This window comes from Canis aureus, chromosome 16 (genome assembly GCF_053574225.1).
Source record: "Canis aureus isolate CA01 chromosome 16, VMU_Caureus_v.1.0, whole genome shotgun sequence".
Taxonomy (NCBI): Eukaryota; Metazoa; Chordata; class Mammalia; order Carnivora; family Canidae; genus Canis; species Canis aureus.
The window spans coordinates 54565348-54589588 of NC_135626.1; the positions used below are offsets into that span (position 1 = coordinate 54565348).

Here is a 24241-nt window from a genome sequence, read left to right on the forward strand (position 1 = left end):
CCTAAAAGAAGTAAAGCATGACTACATGTCAAAAAGAAAAATAAACTATTTTCCCGATTCCATCCTCTGTTCTCACCTGTGTATTTTAATCCCTGTAGTTGACATGAAACTGTTGTATAATTTTTGAGCTTTGCAGCTGTAGAATAGAGAATGTGAAGTGGTAATACTCTCACTGAAATAGGACCATAGTGCCGGGCTTTGCATGCCCTCTTGAGTGGCACACAGCACTGCTCAGGTATAGAAAAGCTTTCTCTGAGATGAGATAATTTCACAATCAGGATTTGTGATATTCACTGGATACTCCTAATGCAGGAAAGGCTCACTGTTGGGCCAGCTGCCAGCTGGGTATCCAGTCTTCCTGGGACAGGCAGTCCAATGGTAATCCGAACTACATCAGGGTACATGTAGACTTTGGAAGGGATTCCCATAGGAGGATGCCCAAGAGCACAGCCCTGAGTGTTGGGAATTTATTAGAATAAAAAGAAAAAACAATCATAAAGGTCATAAAGCCATAAGGGCTGTCAGAACACCAAAGTAGTGAAGGTGTCGTTTATTATTCTGATCACCACCAAGCCTAGGAACATTCTCGGATACCTGTGATGATATAATCACAAGCTCCCAAACCTAAGATGTCTCATCTAATTCTTTGTTATGATTTTCTACTGCCCAGCCTGATTATCATTTCCACAAAGAGAGTCACTAAATGCTATTACTACTTCCAGTAGAGCATTTATCCATTTTTTTTTCTGATTAAAGAGGAATTACATGATTTAAATATAATGTGAAGGACAACTGCCTAAACAATTTTCAAAGATCAATGCTAACAGTGGTTGGAGACATGCCTAAGCAAACAAGTCTCGTTGTATTCTCACTATTGCTTGAATATGGATTGCACTCTCTGTCCTTTTTCTAAATATCTTTTAAATTAATTCTCTGTTAGAAGTATATTTTGTAAGAGATATTTTTCTAATATTTTCTAATCCATAACATGGATTTTCATATGAAGATTATGTAATTTAGTTAACCAGCTATACTTTTTTGATATTTCAAAATTCTGTTTAGCATGATTTGTAGCTTTTCTGAACATGCCTGTATGCAGAACTATTGCTATTTTCTGGGAAAAAAAAAACAATATAATCTAGAATATGGATTATAGAATCAAATGAATATCTATAAGACCTTAGATGAATATCACAAAACTATCCTCTAGAAATATTTTGCTCATTTTACCACACAAGCAAGTCACCTTCTTCTTATTATGCTGGTTTTATTTTATTTTGTTTTGTTTTTTTAAAGCAACATGGGCAAAATAAATTATAAAACTCACGAACCTTCAATATGTGAAAAGAAACATGTATCTGTCATCAGTTTTATTGTGGCCGGTCCTCACCTGATCAGAAGAAATAACACCATTGCACACAGCTGCCAAGGGATTAGGACTAACCAGTTATCCTCACTGTGCCCACATCCTCCCATTTCTGAAACTGAGACATAGCTTAACCATATTTATCTCATTGCAGCAGACATGAATGGGCTCATGTTACACAGTAACACGGTGTAAAACATCACCACGAAAAGAATATTCTTGTTGTAGGCGGAACATGTGACAAAAATGAGGAAATGTCTTCTGGAAATATTTTTGGAGGATTCTAGACACAAGATAGGGTACAATCCATAAATATCTCCGCGTCTGAGGTGGGACTGACATTTGGGATTCTCAGAATTCTCAGAACTTCCTTCCTGTTCTGGGAAGTAATAACGAACTCTTCTCTGTTGATAAATGGTTACTTACCCGTTATACATTGTGAACCGCCATTTTGGTCACATTTAGATTAGATCTGCATAATTTATGAATAGAACATTAAAACAAGAACAATAGTGTGAACACTGTCAGAGAGTGAATTCTGGTTACTATACAGATAGCTCAAACCAAAGTTTCTTATCACAGGCCATTTGAAATTAACCTGGTGGAGTATAGAAAAGGTCTAGGTTCTTCAGTCAAGTGATTAGAAGCCCTGGTGTAGACGTGATGCTACAACATGAAAGAAACATGCCCAGCCTTTGGAATTTGACAGACTTGGATTTAAATGGCTGCTGTGTGAGACTGCATGCATGTCTTATCTTTTTTAAAAAATCTTATCTTTTTCATTTAATTGACAAGGATTTGGTGGGAGAAAGTATAGAATGAGCTGAATGTAGAATAAAATATTTAATAAATGATAATTATTAGGATTCAGTGTAAAATGCCTAGAAATACTAAATATGGAATGGATTATCTGAGCTGCTTCCTGCCCATTGGCAAATCCCAAGGTTTACGAGTATAGCTAAAGTCATCATAAAGCCCACTGAATAATTAATTCACTTACTTTGGTCCAAATCTCCAATAATTATTCGAGATAAACTACACTGGGTTAGATCCTAGGGTTATAGAGAGAAATAACTCACAATCTTCCTCTGTGCAAACAAATAGGGTGCCTCTAATACCTACCCAAAGATAGAGAATAGTTCCTATCTCTAGTTATTCATATACCATTCTCAAATTAATAGTCAGTTACTGCTTCCCAGTGTTCTGCTTTTGAAACCAAACCCCTGAATCATTTATCTTTCTTTACATAAAAACTGCCCAATTTCTACCTTATTTTTCTGGACTTTTCCTAGCCTTTGCAAACATTGCTATGACTTTTATTTTGTGGACTAATATGTACAAAGACATGACCCATTCCTTAATTAAGAATTATGAAGGAATTCCTAACTATCTGGGAATGAATCTTGGAATTAAAATTTATCCATGAGCCCTCTGCTTTTAAATTTATAGTAACATTTTCATCCGTTCAACAAATTATGCACTTTGTGGAAGCGGGATATTTACGTAAGTTTAGGCTAGCAAGCAGAAAAATTTTCAAAAGCCAAAATAAGTATCTCTTGCCCTGAGGAAGGTGTGAAGGGGTAAGATTTGCAAAGGACTGCTTTTCTTCGGGTTGGTGGTTTGGAACAATCTGCCTCAGAAGTGATATAAATAAGCCCTTCTATGAAAATAAGGAGAGGAGAGCCAAGCACGAAGGCAAATGAGAAAGGTAACTTTGCCTCATTAAACTTCATCATATGAATCATTAGATTATCTTAAGAACTGAGAAATTCTACTTATCACATCACTGCGGTTATATTAAAATAAAACCCTCCAAAGACCAAATGGACACAAGTTGAGGATTATTTTCTCTCTCTAGAGTTTTCCATGAGGTCTTTTGTCCCCGTCTCTTTTCTACCCATTAGTGCAAATAACTGATAGGCGACTGTGTGAAACGTGAAGTGTGGGCTGGGTCAAGACTATCACTCTCCTTGGAACATGAATGAGGGCAAAAAGTCCAATTGAATGGTAACCAAAACAAGACATTCTGACTGCTCGGTCTATGATGGAAGGTACCTCTCATAACAGAGAGGACTTTGACATTTTATTTCTCTTCCTATGAGAGGGATCAAGGTGGGTAGACTTCTTCCCTTTCCCCTCAAATACTAGCTCAGTTCTCTGAATACTAGAGCATTATTTGCAGATTAATTTATTTTGTAGATTTTAAAATCCAGTTCGTTTTCTTTTTTTTTGTAGTGTTTACTTAGGAGAGATCGAATAGAGAATGGAAAGAAAAAGAAGAAAAAAAAAGCACACATTTGGGTGAGTAACAGAATTAACACACACTAGATCCTTTGATAGGCGGGAGAGAGGTTTGTTCAGGACCGAGTCCCCTAGAATTTTGAAAAGAAGAAGAAAACATGAAGGCATTTCCTTTTAACTTTTGGGAGCAGACTAATTTGGAGTTTATAATTAATTTAGGACCATTAACATTATATGGAGGTGGGGGGACAAATTACCCCACAGCATCTCAATCCTCCGGTGGAAGCATATCCAAAATAAATGCTGTCCCTTGATACTGTACCATGAAATACATTTCTAAGAAACCCTTGGCGCCTTCTCCCTGAATTTCCAACATCGTCTGCTAAAGAAACTTTTCAATGAAACCACACAGGTACCGCCTCAGAAAAAAAAAAAAAAAAATCATGGCACCAGAGAGCATTTTCCAGCCAGTTAGCTGGATGTATTCACATTTTTCATATTAGCCAAGAGATGTTTGGGATAGCATCCATAGCATAAGGATTTCTTACAGAATTTAAGATGTATTTTTCTAATGAGACAGTCTCCTGATCTCTGTCTCTTGTCTCTCTGCAGCTATCTACGTATTTATCTTTGTCTATCTGTCCCTCCCTCATTTTCAATCAGTGTCTTCTACTTAATTTGGAAGGGAGACATTCCTATGACCCAAACAATAGGCTCACCCACATTTCAGGACCTCAAAGCATTCATCTTAGTGCTTCCTCGTGGTTATCATTCAAATAAATTACTTAACAACACTGAGTCAATTGTCATTTACTTTTTACATAAATATGAATTAGACAAATGTAATATTTACAATAAGAGGAAATTATGAAAGGAGAAGGTAAGGGGCATACAATAAGAGTATCTTTTCCTTTTCCTGAAGGAAAAACATGCAGATGTTCCTTAGCAAGAGAGTTGTTTCTCAGGTATATTTCATTCAGTCAGCCAGGGGAAAAAACAACACAGAACAAAAATCACAAGCATTCAAGCAACTGTATTTTAAAAATTATAAGTCAGGTACCATTTTTCTAAAAATGAATTATGGAAGAAATAAAACTAGTCAACACTATATCAGAATCTCATTTTCTGTTCTGTCAGGATTTCCCTGAGACCCAGAGCACTGAGGTGCCTACCTTGGTTCTGGAGCTTCCAGATCCCCACACTTTGGAATGGTCTATAAGATCATCCAGGTGGGATACCCCAGATGGGGCAACATATGAGACCCAGTTTCTGTTTTCCTCCTTTGAGGCATATTCTGGTCCTTTATTCAAATGTGGGGCTGACCAGACACCCTTATGAAGTCATCCTGGGTTTAGTGTGGGGAACACTGAACCCAGAAAAATAGCCTGGCAAGTCAATCTCTGGTACTTGGATTACTGTCTTTCTTTCACTTCCATGTCGGTTACTATTCTTGATAACTTTGATGTCCATATAAAAAAGAATCCTTCAATAGCCGACCAGTGTTATCTCTTCTTCAGATACTACAGTGTTTTGGGCAGCCCGGGTGGCTCCGTGGTTTAGCGCTGCCTTCGGTTCAGGGCCTGATCCTGGAGACCCGGGATCGAGTCCCACATCGGGCTCCCTGCGTGGAGCCTGCTTGCCTCTCTCTCTCTCTCTCACTCTCTCTCTCTCTCTCTGCCTCTCATGAATAAATAAAATAAAATAAATCTTAAAAAAAGGAATTACTTTAGATACTACAATGTTTCTTCACCCTTCTGACTTATACAGTCAGTCGTTGACTTATGATATGGCATACCAAGATTTGGTCACCACTGGTAACTATACCAACTCTAAAATCTTAATTTTAAACAGTGCTGTCTTTGACCATGTATTAACTACTAACCCTCCAGTTCACTTATGCTGGTTCACCCAATTCGCTCACCCATCTATAGCACTACATTTTCATTATCCATCAAAACCTCTTTATATCCAAGTGTTCATTTCTCTTCTTAAGCAATCTATGCCCCGTCTAGTACAATAACCGATTCCTTACATATACCATAAAATATGCCCAGCAATACCCAACTCTAGTGAACCCATTAACCACTTACTCAATGTCTGGATATGAGTATCTGAACAATCCTTGAAGTAAGACAGGTGACAAATTCATGATCACAAGTAAGCCCCCCAAATTTCTGGATTATTTGAGCATTTTAATAGAGTCATTTTTCCCTCCCACTGTATTTTTCCTAAAATATTCAACACCTTCACTCCTAATTTCTCAGTTGAAGACTCGATTCCCACTTCAAAAAGAAAATAGATCTAATAAGAATCCTTATCTGACTGCAACCACATCTATGGATCCAATTGCATATGCACCATATGTTGAAATTTATCTCCTTTTAAAGTACATGAACTTCCCTGCTTTTATTCACAGCTAATTGTATACTCTGGATCTATTCCTCTCTGCCCTCTTAGAATTCATTTCCTGGGATTTCTCCCTTTCTATTCTGCTCACCTACTTCAGACATTCTAATGATTCATTCACATTGGTATTCAAGTGTACCTTAATATCACCCACCTTTAAAAGGCCTTCTTTAGATCTCATGTCCATCTTTATTTACTGTTACATTTTTCCATTCTCTTTGCTACCAATAATCATCAAGAGTTGTTTATAGTCTGTGTTCCTAATTCCTTAGCTTCCATTCTGTTCTTAGATCACTGCAATTGGACCTTCATCCCCATTACTCCATAGATATTTCTCACACTATCACTAACAACATGAACCTTGTGAATGGTGATGCTTCTAATACTCATTTAAAACACATTTTAAATAACCTTTTAAATATTATATTTAAATATTAAATATAATAATAATAACATTTTAGCATCAATAGACACAGAGAACCAATCCCTTCCTCTTGAAAGTCTTTGTTTTCTAGATATTTTTTCCCCCAGCACTAACTCTCATCTGGTTTTATTTTCTATTATTAATTAATTAATTAATTTATTAATTTATTTATTTATTTATGATAGTCACAGAGAGAGAGAGAGAGAGAGAGGCAGAGACACAGGCAGAGGGAGAAGTAGGCTCCATGCACCGGGAGCCCGATGTGGGATTCGATCCCGGGTCTCCAGGATCGCGCCCTGGGCCAAAGGCAGGCGCCAAACCACTGCGCCACCCAGGGATCCTATTTCTTACCACCCTTTCTGAAGTGTTCCTTCTCCCTTACTGGACCTTAAAACATTCAAATGCCCTAGAGCCCCTTTTCTCAACCTTCCTGTATTTCCAGTTATACCTAATTCTCAGTTTTCATTTGTTCTCATGGTTTAAAATACTATATGTATGCTGAAGAGTCTCCAATTTTCATCTCTAGACCAGTCTTCTGAGCTCAAGAATTACATCTGACTGCCTATTTGGGAGCTCCATTAGGATATCGAATTGCCATCACAATAGAACATGGCCAAAAGACAAAAGTCTTGATTTTCCCCCAAAAAAGTATTCCAAAATTTTAGTAGACATTTCAGTAAACAATGTCACCACCACTTGGTCATTTAGAAATGGAAACGAAGAATTTTCCCTGGTTATGCTTTCTTCTTTATGTAAAACATCTACTCTAAGAGCAAGTCATGTCAGCTCTGCCTCCAGAGTATTTTATAAATTCAAGCTTTTTTCCATCACACTGCTAAAATCATATTGCAAGGTCAACATCTTCTCTAGCCTGGATTATTCTGCTAGCTTTCTGACCAGTCTCTCCACCTCTAGCCTGACCCACTCACTCAGGGTTGCCTATCTCACCATTTCCTCCACAATGCAACAAGAGTGATGTTTTTTTCCAAATTGTGACTGTTCTCACACCCTTCCCCAGCTTAAAACCTTCTTTTTTTTTTTAATTTTTATTTATTTATTTATGATAGTCACAGAGAGAGAGAGACAGAGAGACAGAGACACAGGCAGAGGGAGAAGCAGGCTCCATGCACCGGGAGCCCGACGTGGGATTCGATCCCAGGTCTCCGGGATTGCGCCCTGGGCCGAAGGCAGGCGCCAAACAGCTGCGCCACCCAGGGATCCCAGCTTAAAACCTTCTAATTGTTTGCAACCAGATTATCCTGTGTGGATTACAAGCCCCTATGCGACTTGCACCTTGCCTGTCCATCGGATCTCTACTCTCTCATTTCTTCTGATGTTCTTTCTTCATATGCTTTAGGGCCACTCTTCTGTCTCAAATCTGACATGCTTATTACTGTCTCAGGACTCCCATTTGTTATTTCTCCATGTAGGACACTTTATTCCCTTTAGTTTTCCTCAGCTGCTTACTTCTCATCACTGAGGTTCCAAATCATAAGTAACCTTAGTGATGATGTTCCTGACCACCTGAGTGAAAATGAACACCTGATCTCTATCACATTACTCTGGGTTTACCCCCTTTTTCTTCTTTATAGTACTTTTCAAAAGTTGGAACTGCCTTATTCATTTTGTGTTCATTTTTTGTATCTCCTCTTAAACCCAACTAGAAGGCAAACTTTTATTCGTTGTTTCATTCAAACTTGTTCATTGCTGTACCCCAAAACCTAGAAAGGAAATTGTTACTTTGACTTTTAAAAGAACCCATTAAATTTGCTCATTGGACTAGCCACACCTCCCTCCATTGAGATACAAAGTGTGAAGCATGCTTCAGGAATCCCAGCAAACTTTAATGCACTCCCATCAGTTGATTATAGACAAATGAAGAATAACAAAGTGACTCATTGTCTCAGACAACTGTCCGTAGGTTAATACAGAATCTCTCTACCTTATAGGGCAGACTGCCAGGTCAGAGATTGGGGCAGTCTAGTTAAGTTAAACCAAGGTACCCGGATTTTTTTTTTTTTTCATGCAAGCAGAGCAATGGTGATAGTGCCTATCAGCAGAGGACCCTAGTGCCTTAGGGGTGTTTGAAAAGCAACTGGGTCATATGAAAGACTCCTCTGTCCCTCCTTTCCCCAGTGTCAATCTTTAATTTAGAAGAAAAGAAAATTACAGCTCTCTTATTTGGCTGTATTAAAATTTATGGGGCAGGGTGGTTTCCAGGCTGCTGCTCCTGCCGGGCACTGCTCTGATGATATATGACTGTGACATGTCACCAGTGTAGCCAGGCTCTGATGATCCATTGCCGCAACAAGTCATTTGTCATACATCACTGCCTCAACAGCTACCCCCATCCGGGCCTCTCCTGTACTCTCCAGCAGGGAGTCGTGGCTCAAAACAAGCTCCATGTTCCCACTGCACTCCCACCACCACCACGTTCACCACGCATTTCTACTCTCAGTGGAAGGGAAGAAAAATAGTTTTTAGTAGCAAACTCTATGGGAGGATCTTAAGACTTTTAAAGGTAAAGGGTTCGTATACCCTGATGCTGTAAACTGCTAGCAAACAATGATTACAGGAAGGTGCTTTATACTCTTGGAATGCCACACTAATAATAATAATTAAAAAAACACTAGTAAATAGTTAGGTAGCACCCAATTATTGACAGCCATTCTCCTAAGGATTATATGCATTAACTAACTTAATCCTCTAACAATCCCTTAGGGGGATGGTACTATCAGCAACCATTTCACAGATGAAGAAAATGGGGGCATAACAAGATGAATTTTCCCACTGTCATTGAGTAAAATAAGTGGCAGAGATGGCATAGAAACCTGGGAAACCCGGAGCTGGAACCTTTACCCTCAACCATGGTGTCATGATGTGTATACTTCAATGTCCAATCCTAGTGGTTCCTCATGTAGGCTTATATTGACCCCTGACTTCTAGGGCCAAATAAACACATGGGCACAGTACAGGTATCTTATCATTTATGTGTCACTGTCATTTGTAATAACACCACTTAGCAATTGCTTGTTAGATTCTACAGTATATAATAGGTGCTTTGCTTATGTTATTTAGATCTTCCAACACTGAAAAATATTGTTTTATTTCCTTCTGTTTTGAGTAGATGTGTAGAGAAGTAAATAAAAAAATTACTGAAGATATTTTCAAAGAAGGCACTTGAAAGGGGAATAAAGAGGAAGACCAAATGATTAGGGACAGCTATACATTAAAAGGAGTGGGTGACTGGAAATAATTTCTGTAGAATTGCTGAAATGACATTTGTATACATTTTATGTAAGTCAACTTAATGACAATCTATTCAAATGTCACTAAGACAGAAACTATAGAGTATGTCTGCTTTTTTGTTCCAACTGAAAGTTAAAGCTTATGGAGGGGATAGGAAATCCCTTCACGGGTTCATATTCTTCACAATTCTTAGCATTCAATCAAAACAGGTTGATCTGCAAAAGAAAAATAATAATAATTTGGGCTTCATTAAAATGCAGAACTTCTGCATTGGGAAATACATGGTTAAGAAAACAAAGGTAAACCACAGACAAGCTTTTATGTAAAATACACATCTGGTAAAGGATGTGTACCCAAGATATATAAAGAACTTCTTGGGCAGCCTGGGTGGCTTAGTGGTTTAGTGCCACCTTCGGCCCAGGGTATGATCCTGGAGACCTGGGATCAAGTCCCACGTCGGGCTCCCTGCATGGAGGCTGCTTCTCCCTCTGCCTGTGTCTCTGCCTCTCTGTTTCTCTCTGTGTCTCACATGAATAAATAAATAAAATCTTAAAAAAAAAGAACTTCTCTTCACCTCAATAATAAAAAAAAAACCTCAATTAATAAATAAGCCAAAGATCCAACAGATACATTACCAGAGAGATATAAAGACAGGAAATAATTATGTGAAAATATTCAGCATCATTAATCATTAGAGAAATGCAAAATAAAATAACAGTAAGAGACCATTCCACACATGTTACAAGGGCTAAAATCCAAAAACAAAACAAAACAAAACAAAACAAAAAAAACCCTGATAATACTAATCTTGGTAAGGAAAAAGAATTACAGAAACTCTCATTGTTGATTGCTGGTCAGGGATGCAAACTGGTGCGGTCATTTTGGAAGACAGTTTGGCATTTTCCTACAAAGCTAACCCGAGTCTCAACCTATAGCCCTGCAGTCATGCTCCTAGGTAATTACCCAACTGACTGAAAATGTACAGCTATCCAAAACAAGAATATGCATATTTATAGCAGATTTCTTCAGAGTTGTCAAAAAGTACAAAAAATCCTTCAATAAATATATGCATAAACTGTGTTTTATCCATAAAGCTAATACTATTTGGTAATAAAAAGGAACGGGCTATTAAGCCACACGTAGTTGATTTTTAAATGCATTTTGCTAAGTGAAAAAGAGCCAGTCGGTAAAGGCTACACATTGTCTGTTTCCATTTATATGACATTCTGGAAGTGACAAAACTGTAGAGGTAATATACAGATCAGTATTTGCCAAAAAGGTGGAATTGGGTGGTGAAGCAATGAGAACTTTTTTAGGGGAGTACCACCATTTTGCACAAAAGTATAATAAAAATACATGAGCCTAAGTATTTGTCAAAACCCAAAGATCTTTTCAGCATGAAGAGTGATCTTTAACAGAATCATTCAGGAGATATAGGAGATTCCGGGATATAGCCCACCTTTACTTAAAAGGTATGAAACAACCTTACTCAAGGAGATTAAAAAAAAAAGTACTGATTTAAGTAACTTTGGAAATGAGTTAAATCTTTATGATTAAAAGCAGAAAAGACTGTTAGTAAGCCTGGTACTAGTTGATAGTTTTGGGTTAATAGCTCACAAAGTATAAAAAAAAAATCCATGAGTGCTTTCTGATATAAATAAGTAACTTAATAAATAATTACAGAATAGTCAAATTTCCCATTCAGAAGAATTTAAAATAATTTATGTACATATTATGTACATTGATGTACATATTCCCCCTCAACAAAGTGAGGCATAGCTCCCACTCCTAAAGGGTGGGCTCTCCATACTGACTTCCTTCCAATGAGTATAGGGTGGAAAGGGGAAAAAGGAGTAACTTGACTGTGAAGAATTCTGACAAACACTACTTCACCCAGGTAATCAAGATATCTACAGTAATAAATCATGTTGATAGGGCAGCCTAGATGGCTCAGTGGTTTAGCGCCGCCCTCAGCCCAGGTGTGATCCTGGAGACACGGAATCGAGTCCCACATCGGGCTCCCTGCATGGAGCCTGCTTCTCCATCTGCCTGTGTCTCTGCCTCTCTCTCTCTCTCTCTCTCTCTCTCTCTCTGTGTGTGTGTCTCTCATGAATAAATAAATAAAATCTTTAAAAAAATAAATCATGTTGATAAATGTATCCTTGGTATGAGAGTATGTAAATGGCACTTTACTTCTATAGATGTCCTCCAAAAAACCCATAACTTCAGTCTAATAATGAAAAAAAAAAAGAAAGAGAAATGCCAATAGGTGAGCATTCTACAAAATGCTGACCTGTACTCATCAAAACTATCAAAACCATCAAAAACAAGGAAAATCTGGAGCACGTGGATGGCGCAGCTGGTTGAGCATCTAACTCTTGGTTTTGGCTCAGGTCTCAGGTTGTGAGATCCTGCCCCATGTTGGGCTCTGTGCTCAGTGCAGAAGTCTGCTTGAGATTGTCTCTCCTACGCCTCCCACTCATGCTCTCTCTCTCTCTCTCTCTCTCACACACACACACACACACACACACACAAATAAATAAATAAATAAATAAATAAATAAATAAATAAATCTTAAAAACAACAAGGAAAGTCTGAGAAACTCACAACCAAGAGGAACCTAAGGAGTCACAACAGCTAAATGTAACAATATTTTGGTTGGAATCCTGGAACAGAATAGACATTAATAAAAAGTGAAGCAATCTCAGTCAAGAATGGACTTTAATTTAAAATAATCTATCAATATCGGTTCATTAATTGTGACAAATATGCTATGCTGATATAAGATGTTAACACGAGAAAAACAAGATGTGGGTTATAAGGGAAGTTGGTGCTATTTTCACAGTGTTTCCGTGAAGCTAAAGATACTGTAAATTAAGAGATTATTAAACACAGATAAATGAATCTCAGACTTATTGCCAATAAAAATGCAAATAAGTTATTTTGCAAAACGCAAAGCACACAAACCTTTAGAGTGCTTGATTTGACAGATATTTTTAAAGACTTTAGCTTGACAAAAATTCACTAATGCTAAAGGAACTCTTGCAAAAAAACTCAGCATTTTAAAGAAAGGCGGGAAAAAATAAAATCAACTGAGCCTGTTTACCAAGACAATCCACTATGCCCTCAAATTCTAAGGAAAATGTCCCATGCTGCGGGATCCTGGAGACTTGGGATCGAGTCCCACGTCAGGCTCCTTGCGTGGAGCCTGCTTCTCCCTCTGCCTGTGTCTCTGCCTCCCCCCCTGCCCCCCGTCTCTCATGAATAAATAAATAAAATCTTTAAAAAATAATTTAAAAAAAAGAAAAGAAAAGGTCCTATGCTAAAAAGCACTGGAAAAAAAAATCCCATGCTCTCCTGTTAAAAGAGGTGGAATTAGGAAACTCACTGATGATGAAGTAATGTGATCAAATCACTACAGGGTTTGAGATTTGATTCATGAAGAGAGACCCCAGTTTTAAATGGGTGGATAAGGACTGACAGCTGTGAAAAGTTATTTTAAAGACAGCATCAGTCCAAAATCTTTTTACTTGACTTACCAGACTTAATAACGAATACAGTCACACTTGACAAATTCTATTCTGAATATCCAAGAATCCATCTGTGCCTCTTGCTTGGAGACTTTCCATTCTCTATGCATTCAACTATAAGCTTTGGTGAGCATTTGACTCTTTAGGGAAGAGGTTAGAATGTTATATCAGGACAATATAAGCCTCCCTATTTTATTACATTTCAGATATTTTGGAAATGTTGCTGGTTACGTGTTCAGCCTTCGTTTATGGTGTTGCTTGGCCCATGGAACCCTCAGTTGGTTATTGGGATATTGGGATCCCCAGTGAACAGTCTCACTCAGGAAGACCAGCTCTGCATTTGAAAAACATTTAAGTGGATCAGAGCCATGCCTTAAACTGTACCAACTGCTAGTTGTAACTTCTTCATATGCCACTGTGTGGTGGAAAAATCACAAATTCGCCCTTGGTTTTCTTAAGGAGTCCTTCTCTGAAGGGAGGGATAGTGGATTCTTAATATCTGTGCTGCCGTGGCCTCCAAAGCCAGACATTCCTCGTGAATATTCCCCCAGGCCAGGCCTTTTATTCCAGGCCGAATATTGAGGCCAGCAATCAATAAGTTGGTTCTCCATCTGCCTTTGACAGAGGAAACACCAGGCTGACACCAGCCAGTCTGGGATCAGCTGTTTCCCGGCCTTTGATCTGCTCAGCTAGGGCTGTCTAAGCTCCCTGGGCCTCTGCTTCAGCTTAGATACAGGCCACGTCCTGCTGATATCTCCTCCAAGGCCTATTGTAGCCATTGTATTTGAGGAGGGGATCACCTGTCAAAGTGACTGGTTACAACCCCTCCTTGACTGCGGGAAGCCTTTTTGATTCGGGGCAGATGATAATGAGAGTCTAATTGAGTGATTAACTACCTCAACTGACTTGGAGGTTTTAATGACACCTCTACATTATGGTCTGCGTTTCTCAGCAGGCCCTCAGTTTGTAACTGTAGGTCCGTGATATTTGCAATTATAAGCCTTTCCTTTAACCAGCAGGGATTTAATAAATGGACTTGGTTAATCATAGCTAGATGCTCCTCACATCCGACTTTGTTGTGAAAAACATGTATAAGTTCAAGCACATGATTGGATGATTAAAACAGGCCATTTCAAGTCCGTGGCTCTATGCATAGGAGGGAGACTGAGTTTGGAAGATTTGGGTAAACCAAATCTTGATGACCAACATAAGCTTCAAGAAGGGAAAAATATCTAAAGATAAGAACTGGTTTTTAAGTGTTGCCATGCCTATGAGAGCCTGCCTAGATATACTGTCTTTAATTAACTGGGTCTGAAGAGCCTATTAATGCAATGTTAAAAGGAACCAGTCTCCATGGGTTCTCACAGTGGGAAAGGTATCCAGGGCTTTCAATTTACAAGGTCTTATTACAAAAGTGCCCTGCTGTTCTGGTCCGTGTTCTTTCTGCCTGGGAGCAATTTAATGATCTGCTTTAGAGCAGAGAAATGGTCAGAGAGAAAATGTTCAGTGTTATGTGTTAGCAATCAAATACCCAATGGAATTTACAATGGTAACCAGACACTTCCTTTTCATATCAAAGTAGAACAAGGACAATGACATAAATACATTTGATTTGAAAAACCCTAATTGAACAAACTGGTAGTCCTCTGTGAGTGTTTGTTGATAGTATGAGGCTAGTATTGACTATGATGCAAAGTGCAAATGATCTAGATGAAATGTACAATGTAAGAGAAAAAAAAGGAAGAGAAGGAAGAAAGAAAGCTTTTTTAAAGAGAATATGGCTTTTGACTTGAAAATACCTTAATGATCTGTTCTTCATTTATTCAACATCATTTAAGAAATATTTATAATTATCTAAAAAAAAAAGAAATATTTATAATTATCTATCATGTCCCAGGTCTTCTATTGCCTATGGTGGGGTTAACCACTATCCACATGGTGCTTGCAGGCAAGTAACTAATCCACCCACTTTTCCTTTCTTTATTCACTTAACTGCTGATAAATGACTATAATGTAACAATTATTATTATATTCTGTTGATAATATTTTGATTACCTTTATTTCCCTAGGCCTAAATGCAAAGGCCTAAAAATATCATTGGTGAATAAACAAACAAATGAATATTTATGGAAAAATTCCTGATCTGGTCGATGCGGTCCTCACTGAAAGCACAGACATAAAACAAATACTTACGGTGCAATGTGATAAAAAAAATATATATAATAGCAATTTGCACATGGTGCTAAGAAACCATGGAACTGGGACTTAGTCACACTCCTTAATTGAAGTAAGAAAATATAGAAGATGTGAAATTTCAACTGAGTGTGATGAGTTTAGAGAGTCAAGGTGGAAGACAATTCAGAATCGGAGATGAGCTTTGGGCATCTGTTCTTTTAAAATAGAGATTCTAAAATGCATGAAACTTACATTTTACAGAGTGAGGAGTCCTTTATTTCCAAAGGAACTAGCATCAACTAAATGACATAAGAAGAGTTTAAGAATCCTATGTTTTCAATCTTCAAACTGTAGATAGTTGCCCCTTAGAGTTTGTCTTATCTAGGAATAACGTATTAGACTAACAGGCAGGTAGGTGAACCAAGCTACTTACACTTTGAAATTTAAGAGAACACTGCAAAATTTTAACTTTATCTGGCGTACACTTTCACCAATAGGATCAGTCTTTCTTCTAGTAAAAGCAAAAACATGGTCTCAGGCACAACATCCAAGACAACTCTGGGATCTCCTCTAGTCTTGCCCCAATGTCATAGTCTACTTTCTCAGATTCACCTTTTCTGACCTTTCAACATACTGTATACCCAAGATATTTCTATAATAAGAGGAATTAAAGCATTGGCTTGAGCCCTAAAATGACAAACTCCTCTCTAGACAAATGGCTTTAGGCTACATCACTAAAAACTTCCTCCAGGTTTAAGTCAAGAATTATTTGCTTCTGAGGATGGTTTACACTCACACTGTACTTTAACAATGCTCGCAGGTAGATAAAGTGTATCAGGATGTCAAATATGCTGAGTTCATTGAACTGGACCATGTCAGGTCTTTGATTCAAAACAATGAGATGGCATTACATATTATGTAAAATAGAAAATGTGGAGAAAAATGTTGCATACTACAAGAATCATTACTGTGACCCTCTTGCTAGAGGAGAAGCAACCAGACCACTCGAAAATTGAACCCATGAGAGCACAACAAGGCTGTGACCCCTGGCTGGTCACCCATATGAAGTGTTGTTTGCTGACACTACATACACAAAATATAACTCAGTTTTAGCAGACACTGCTGTAGTTCCGTACGAGCAAGTGCGTGCAATGAAAAAGCAAATTGGTGATAGCAGTAACTCAGTAAGTTTATAATGTACAATTGCCACTTGGAAAAGGAACACTTTCTAGTGGGAAAGCTAATAAGGGCAGACAATTGATGAGGTGAGGTAAAAGGTCTAAATTGATGACTTTGGAAAACTGCAAAATGATCATACGTTACGAGTTGACACTTTAACAAAACAGGTTTGAACTGTGTAGGTGCACTTTTACACAGATTTTTTCATATAAATGTGGTACAGTTCAGTAAATGTATTTTTTCTTCCTTCTGATGCTATTAGTAGCATTTTCTTCTCTCTAGCTTGATTGTAAGAATATGTATATGATTGTAAGAATACAGTGTATGATATATATAACATACAAAATACATATTAATTGACTGTTATTGTTGAGACTCCTAGTCAACAGTAGGCTATTGGTAGTTACGCTTTAGGGGAGTCAAAACTTATACTTGGCTTTTCAAAAGCTCAGGGGGTCAGTGCTGCTACCACTCACATTGCGTAGGGGTAAACTGTTCTTTCATTTAAGGTCTCATAGATGCTGTCTCTAACCATGAAACCAGTTGGTTTTTTCATGGGGGGAGCAGTTACTGGATGTGGAGGAACTAAAACAATAATTTGTCCCAAATAATTATTTTGTTTGCAGAAAATATACCCAAGCTTTTTTGCTTTTTTCTTTTTTTTTTTTTTTTTTTTTTTTTGCTTTTTTCTTAATCCTTTTTCAAAACACATGCTCCTATATCCCGGGTGTCTCTTATTTGTTAGCTGGAAATGCCTAATAACATATCTTGCCATTGAAATGGCCTCAGAAGAGAATCTCTATTACATATACATTTTATGTTGTCCTTTTGGGGTTTTATAGGATAATATTTGATATCTTCATAGGCTTCCCTAAGGAGAATGAATCTGAATGAAAAGTCAGTTACTGGAATCAATATCTCTAGAATACAAATATATCGTAACTTATAAAATGTTACTTTCAAGAAGCAGCCTTCTATTTCTTCAAGTTTTGCCTGTAAAAAAAATGTCTCTCTCAATGCTATCAGGCTATTACTATTTTGTCTATTCAAATATTGAAAATCCTGGGCATCCCTGGGTGGCTCAGTGGTTTAGCGCCTGCCTTTGGCTCAGGGCATGATCTTGGAGTCCCAGGATCAAGTCCCCGAATCAGGCTCCCTGCATGGAGCCTGTTACTCCCTCTGCCTGTGTCTCTTCCTCTCTGTCTGTCTGTCTGTCTGTCTCTCATGAATAAATAAATAAAATATTTAAAACAAACCCAAATACTGAAAATCCACTGAGGCTGCAACATTTCTCACATCTAAATGAACCCTTGTCACAATCCTCAAGCAAAAGAATCACGCATTTCAGCATACACAACTTTGCAGCTCACACTCTAGCATGAGCCCATAATAATAGCACCCAAATAATGTTTTCACATGCGTATAACATGTCTTTCCTCTTTTAGAAGTATGACTTAGAGAAGTTTATCTGGAAAAGTGTATATAGACATGTGCACGTGCACACACACACACATTGATGGAGTGATCTGCAAGATGTGATGTCACACTAGATATAACCTTCAAATAACCTGTGATTGGTATGAGGAAGACATGAAAAACTCTAAAGAACATATTTTAAGAGGTTAAAAAGCATTGAATATTCATTTTCCTACTCTATAGGAAAGGAGGTTGAACATCTTACTAATTCATTAAGAAAAATCACTAGCCATTCCTCTCTTATAAGATCATAGACTGTTACAGTCTTGGAGCAGGAAGAAAAGACCTGGTACAGTAATTCTACAGAAAGGACTTAGGATATCCAGCTTTCTAAATAGTGAAAATCCAAAGAGAAAACTGTGACTTGTCTACCATCCCAGAGCTATGTGTTGGCCTTGCTGAAATTAGGACCCAAGTGTTCTTGGTATACACCACCCTGTTTTCCTATTCTCCGTATGCTACCTTTACTTCTACTTAATGTGAATTTTGTGGGGGGTAGAAGGGAAATAGTCTTTCTCCAGGAAGAAAGAAGCTCAAGTCCATGAGCAAGGTTGCTGCTGATTCAGGTTGGTTCGATTGGAACATGGCAGACTGTGGTTTGCTTTATTTGGCCAGGAGCATTTCTCTGTAACCTGAGGATTCATTAGTTTGAAGTACTGGCCTTTTGCCTCTTTCCAAGGCCATTTTAGATGCAAATTGTACCCCAGACATCATTTTTAAGTGACAGGAAAATCTCTGGAGATAACAAGAATCAGTCTGTGAAATTTATGGACCCTTTGCATTTTCTAATCCTTCTTGATAAATGACTCAGTTTCCAGCCAGGGTCTGAACTTAAGAGTTGATAAAGCATCAGCTGAAGTTGCTGGCTACTAAATCAATGTAAGCGATGGCTTAATCAGCCTTTCTGCTCCTTCCACTGCCTTCCCCCAGAATTCCCGCAGACTTCTATGGAGCCAGGTCAGCAAGAGACAGCTCCCCAACAGACCATCTGTAGCCATTAGACAGCATGGGAAGAGAATGTTGACCAGCAGAGTGACTCAGTTCCACTATTGAGGCTATTGGCATTCTGCAGAGCAAGACAGAAATCCTTAATTTAGAGGTTGTAGAAGTTTGGGGAGCACTGGGTGTTATACTGTATGTTGGCAAATCGAACTTCAATTAAAAAAAAAAAAGTTTGGGGAGGAGTTGTATGCCAGGGGGAACATTAGAGCAAAATGAGTTACAGTAGGAGGTTGACAACTTGGTCATTTGAAGAGAAAACACCTCTGGTGATACCTCGTACCTAGCTGGCTTTGAAAATCTCGAGTAAGAATTCATACCCAGGGGGGAGAACCCACAGCATATTCGAAGGTTTGCAAACCCTTGTGAGTGGGGACAGAGCATAGCTTTTGATCAAGGGAAGGCCTTCTTCAGTTTTCTCCTCCAAAATTAGGTTATGGGAATTTCTCAAAAAGCCCATCTGCTCCTGGCAGATTGAGATGGGTGTCCACTTTTTTTCTTTTTTTTTAAGATTTTATTTATTTATTTGAGAGAGAGAACGCGAGCCTGATGCCAGGCTAGATCCCAGAACCCTGAGATCATGACCTGGGCCGAAAACAGATGCTTTACCAACTGAGCCACCCAGGTATTCCTGGGTTTCCACTTTTCTGAAACCAAAGTTTTGGCATGTAATTTTAAGTGTAGATTGACGTCACACAGAGAAATCTCTACAGCCCTTGATTGCTTACCCAGTGTGGCAGTTTGTTTCATTAAAATCGTGTTGCCCATATAAGGAGGTAGTTTAATTACAATGGAATAAAAGTGTAACCGAGGTGTCCAGTGTTTAGTTGAGTGTTTAACTGAGGTGTCTTTCTGCACCCGGGCCCACGAAGAAGCCCGAGGTGCACCCTGGCTTGCTTGCCTTTGTGCACAGGTGAATTGATAATTCACGACTCTCAGCCATCACTCCCTAAGCCTGACTCCGGGAGAACATGAAGACCGTGAGGAAGAAGAGGGAGCTGAGAGGTATGGCTTTCTCTATCCTGTTTGTTAGGATCCCAGAGTGGTTGTCAAGGTAAAGTCTTACTAGACAGATGCTATGAACTGCTGCTTGACTAAGAATAAACCCACCATGAGGGGAAAGGAAGTCTATTTTGGGGAGACAGTAAGTGTTTCCCTATATTCTCTCTATTGAAGTCCTTTTGGTCTTCTCAGCTTTGGCGTTTAAAGTGAGATCCAAGACACAACAGCAAGACCACCTCCAGGGGGAGGCAGGGGGTGTAGGGTTTAAAAATGCAAATTCTCAGGTCTCAATTCAAACTTGCTTACAGCAATTTCAAATTTTCAATTCATCTGTATGTACTTTAAAGCTTGAGAAACACTGTTTTTTTTAATAAATTTATTTTTTATTGGTGTTCAATTTACCAACATACAGAATATCACCCAATGCTCATCCCATCAAGTCCTCCCCTCAGTACCCATCACCCAGTCACCCCCACCCGAGAAACACTGTTCTAAAGAAAGCACCCAATAAAGCTTTTCTTCCTTGAGGGTCTTAAGACTTCCATGGTAGCCCAAGCTTCTTGTGGTCAAATCTACCTCTTTGAAGAGAAATAAATTATATAGATATAAATATAAATATAGGTAAATAGATATACACAATTATGTGCCTATATGCATATGTGTGCCTATATGAAAACCAGTTTTCCTCTGCATGAGATACTCATTGTGTTTTTTAATGATTCACATGAATTAAGGCTGTTTTTCTCTCCCTCCATCCTTTCTCTTCCTCCTTCCTCCACATACTACCTACTACCTCTTTCTCTCTAAGATACTACCTACTTCCCCTTGCTCTCCAAGATATGGAGAATCAAATCTATCAGTCCATAAACCTTCAGTATTTTAGCATGGAGACAAAAGCGTCTTCTCTTGCTGGTTTAAGGATCTCTATGGAGGTCAGGGGTTGAGAGTCTGTATTCCTCGACATGAATGTGAGATTTTGCTGGCAGACTGATTGATAAAGTGTCATCTGCGATCCCCGCCTGAAATCACAATAAAGCATTCCTCAGGGCCTGTATTGAAGGCCAAAACCTTAATGCAGTGGGATCTCCTATAAAAACATTAAACCTTTTTCATAATTAAAAATTTAACAATTTAGTTTCGGTTGCATGCAGGTTTCCCTAAATGGGTAGACTTGAAAAAACAAAGCTTATTTTTCATCTTTTTTGGGAATGTCCTTAAGCAGGTACAAAGAACTTTGTGGCCAGATGGGAGTTTGTTTAATAAACCAAAAGCTTGCTCTAAAACCCAAGTTCCTTTTTTTAGTGGATTTTAAATAAATTACTGAGTAAACAAATATTTACTTTTAGCCAATTGCTACAGTAGGAGACAGAAATGATAGGTTTTTCTAGTAATAATTTTTGGATTTTCATATACACACTTAGCTCTGTACTGCTTCATTTCAAAACTCAGGGAAAATATCTATGATTACAGATATAAACTGGTATCCCTGGAGTTTTAAAAATATTTTCTTCCAGATAATTTTCCACATCCAAATTTAGAGAGTAAATGATCCAATCCTTCCTTCTGATGGCAAAGGGGAAACACAGAGTAGAGGAATGCAAATTAGGTATACTCATAGTCAAATTGGATTTTTGAATAACAGTAAACAGTGATCATCATTAACAATAATAGTATTTAGATAAGGAAAATATTGTAGCTTAATGTTTTTCCAATATCGTATCCTTTGGAGTTAGAATAACCACAATATTCTTCTTGGAAGTGAAATAATCCCACAGATCCAACAGATAAATGAATCAAGAAAAAAAAAAAACTAGAGAAAACAAGCAGCCCATCTTTCAATTTCTAATTTATATGTCTGTACACTTTTTCATTTATGATTTTCTTATGACCAATGTCATAGCAACAGATCCAGAATGAGACAATCACATTTGTGGTGAAATAGCATTTCACATTATTCTTGTTTATGTCATGTCTCTAAGTACTAAAATACTGTAATGCACAGCTGGATAGTCAGAGAGGATTCATCTATTATCTATCTATCTATCTATCTATCTATCATCTATCTATCATCTATCTATCACTGATTTATTTTTAGGAGCCAGACAGGTATTAGAAAATACCAGCCAGGTATTTTCCAGGTCTCCAGGAAAGCAAAATTGAATGCATTTTTGTGTGTATGTGTATAAATATGCTGCCAGAAAGGAAATTTGCATGGTATTATGTGCTTACACAGACTGAACTGGAAGGAAGTAATTTATGCAGATATATTTATGATGATTTAGACTCGTTCTGCACATAGTATTAATTTTTAAAATTAATACTTATTTTAAATTACACAAACAGCAAAATTTATTGGGAAACATTGTATAATTCAGAAACATTGTATTCTCTAGGTTTAAAAGGATGAGTATACAAATTACTAACCTTACAGGTTTACTGAGAGAGAGAGAGATGGGGAGAGAGAGGGTGAGAGAAGAGAGAAAGGCATGAATTTTTAGCAGAATGAACGTCCACTGATTCCATATTATTGAATATCATCTAAGGGCTCAATTTCCCTCCCAATCGCCAAAGTCCTTTCTATTCCTAAATTTCACTAGGTCTTGTCTTTCAATTTCTAATAAACAGTGTGATTAGGATATTTTTCCCTGAGAAATTTCAATAAGGAAACATATTCATATTTAAATATGAATATGACAAAAATCCTTTCGCACATTAAAGATATATGATTGTCATCCGTCAACAGAGAGAAGGTTGAAAGAATAAACAGCAATGGAATATTCAGAGTTAATGGGTTAGAGTGAGGAACTTAGAACTTTGGAAAATTCTAGAAAGTTTTGCTGGGAAGTGTGAACTCAGCTAGGAATCCAGAAGCACATACATAAAGCTAAAGGGAAATAATATGAGTTCTCAATACTAGGGAGTAGGACACACTAGAAGCAAGCTTTGCTTTCTCCAGAACTTTGCCACTGCTAACTCTGTCAGAATTACACACACACACACACACACACACACACACAAAAGGAAGCTGATGAAATGCTTCTGGAACAACCCGATTCATGGATTTTGAAATAGTGGATACATGTGCCACCTTTTAGTCATTTCTGGCTTTTAAGTTTCTGGGCAAATATGAATAATCACAAAGAGAGTACACAGAGTAATACATGTTATGAAGGACTAGCTAGTAATTGTGGTTAGGCTTCTGTGCAATATTTACTACCTGGTGGCCCCACCTGAGAGTGGCTCATGGGCAACTGCCCCTCCCTTCTCTGCATCGCCACACCAGGCTGTGCCAGTTGCCTAACCAGTCCATGGCTCAGGAGGACTTCGCAGGTCCCTTGAGTCGCAGGAATCAATTCTTGCTCCAGAGACACTCTTGGCAACTTCAGGAGGTCCGGCAAAGATACAGTGGTGTTCTTTGTATCTTGCGTTCTTCAAATTCTCTTCTACGTTAAAAGGTGACTTTCCTGAGCAGGAGCTCCTCTACATATCCCAGAGGCAAGGTGGGTGACAGCCGTAAATTTTGGCCTGTTTCCTGTTGGTTTGTTTTAATGAGTTACTTGCAGTATAAACTCAAACCCTGCAATGGAGGGCTCCATACTAGGTCTTGAGGTTAAAGGTTTCATGAGGAACACAAATCCCCAACTGGCCTAGAGTCCAACATATGCTCCTGTTTTTCTTGAAAATCTGCATGTATAAAGCAGGGCCTCTCTCTTTCTTCAGATCTATATAAGAATGGGCACATACTTGATTTCAAGCCCAGGGAATGCAAAAGCCCACATATCCGAACGCATCAAGGTAATTAGCAGAACAAAAGTCTTTCCATTTAATAATATCCAAGCTGGCAAGAAGACAGTGTTGATATATGTAATTCAAGCATTTGCTCCTCTTCATATGGAAGCAAAGTCCTATCACCTGATAATATCCACACTTCTTAGAAGAGTGTTGTCACTTAAATAACTTCACTCTTATTACACTAACAGTATATTAAATCTATAATCTAGATCACTAACATGTCTAGGGAGATGAAAAACATCTATTTGCCTCCTCTGCTTTGCTCAATCTTAAGATGGGAAATACTATGGTCTGAATGTCTGTGTCTGCCCCCCGCCCCCAATTCAAACATTGAAGTTTTAAACCTCAAGATAATAGTATTAGACATGGAGCCTTTGGTAGGTGGCTAGATCACTGGGGTGG

At 38.2% G+C, this 24241-nt stretch overlaps 2 long non-coding RNA genes across 6 annotated transcripts in view; one reads left to right on the top strand and one right to left on the bottom strand.

The window, feature by feature from the left end:
* Positions 1 to 24241, bottom strand: part of LOC144286936 (uncharacterized) — a 571272-nt gene that overhangs the window by 41148 nt on the left and 505883 nt on the right. The gene's annotated exons all lie outside the window — the stretch shown is intronic.
* The window catches only part of LOC144286938 (uncharacterized), a 57052-nt gene continuing 55715 nt past the window's right edge, over positions 22905 to 24241 (top strand). The window contains exon 1 of the long non-coding RNA XR_013354889.1: positions 22905 to 23547. This is a non-coding gene — a long non-coding RNA (uncharacterized LOC144286938). The remainder of the gene's footprint in view (positions 23548 to 24241) is intronic.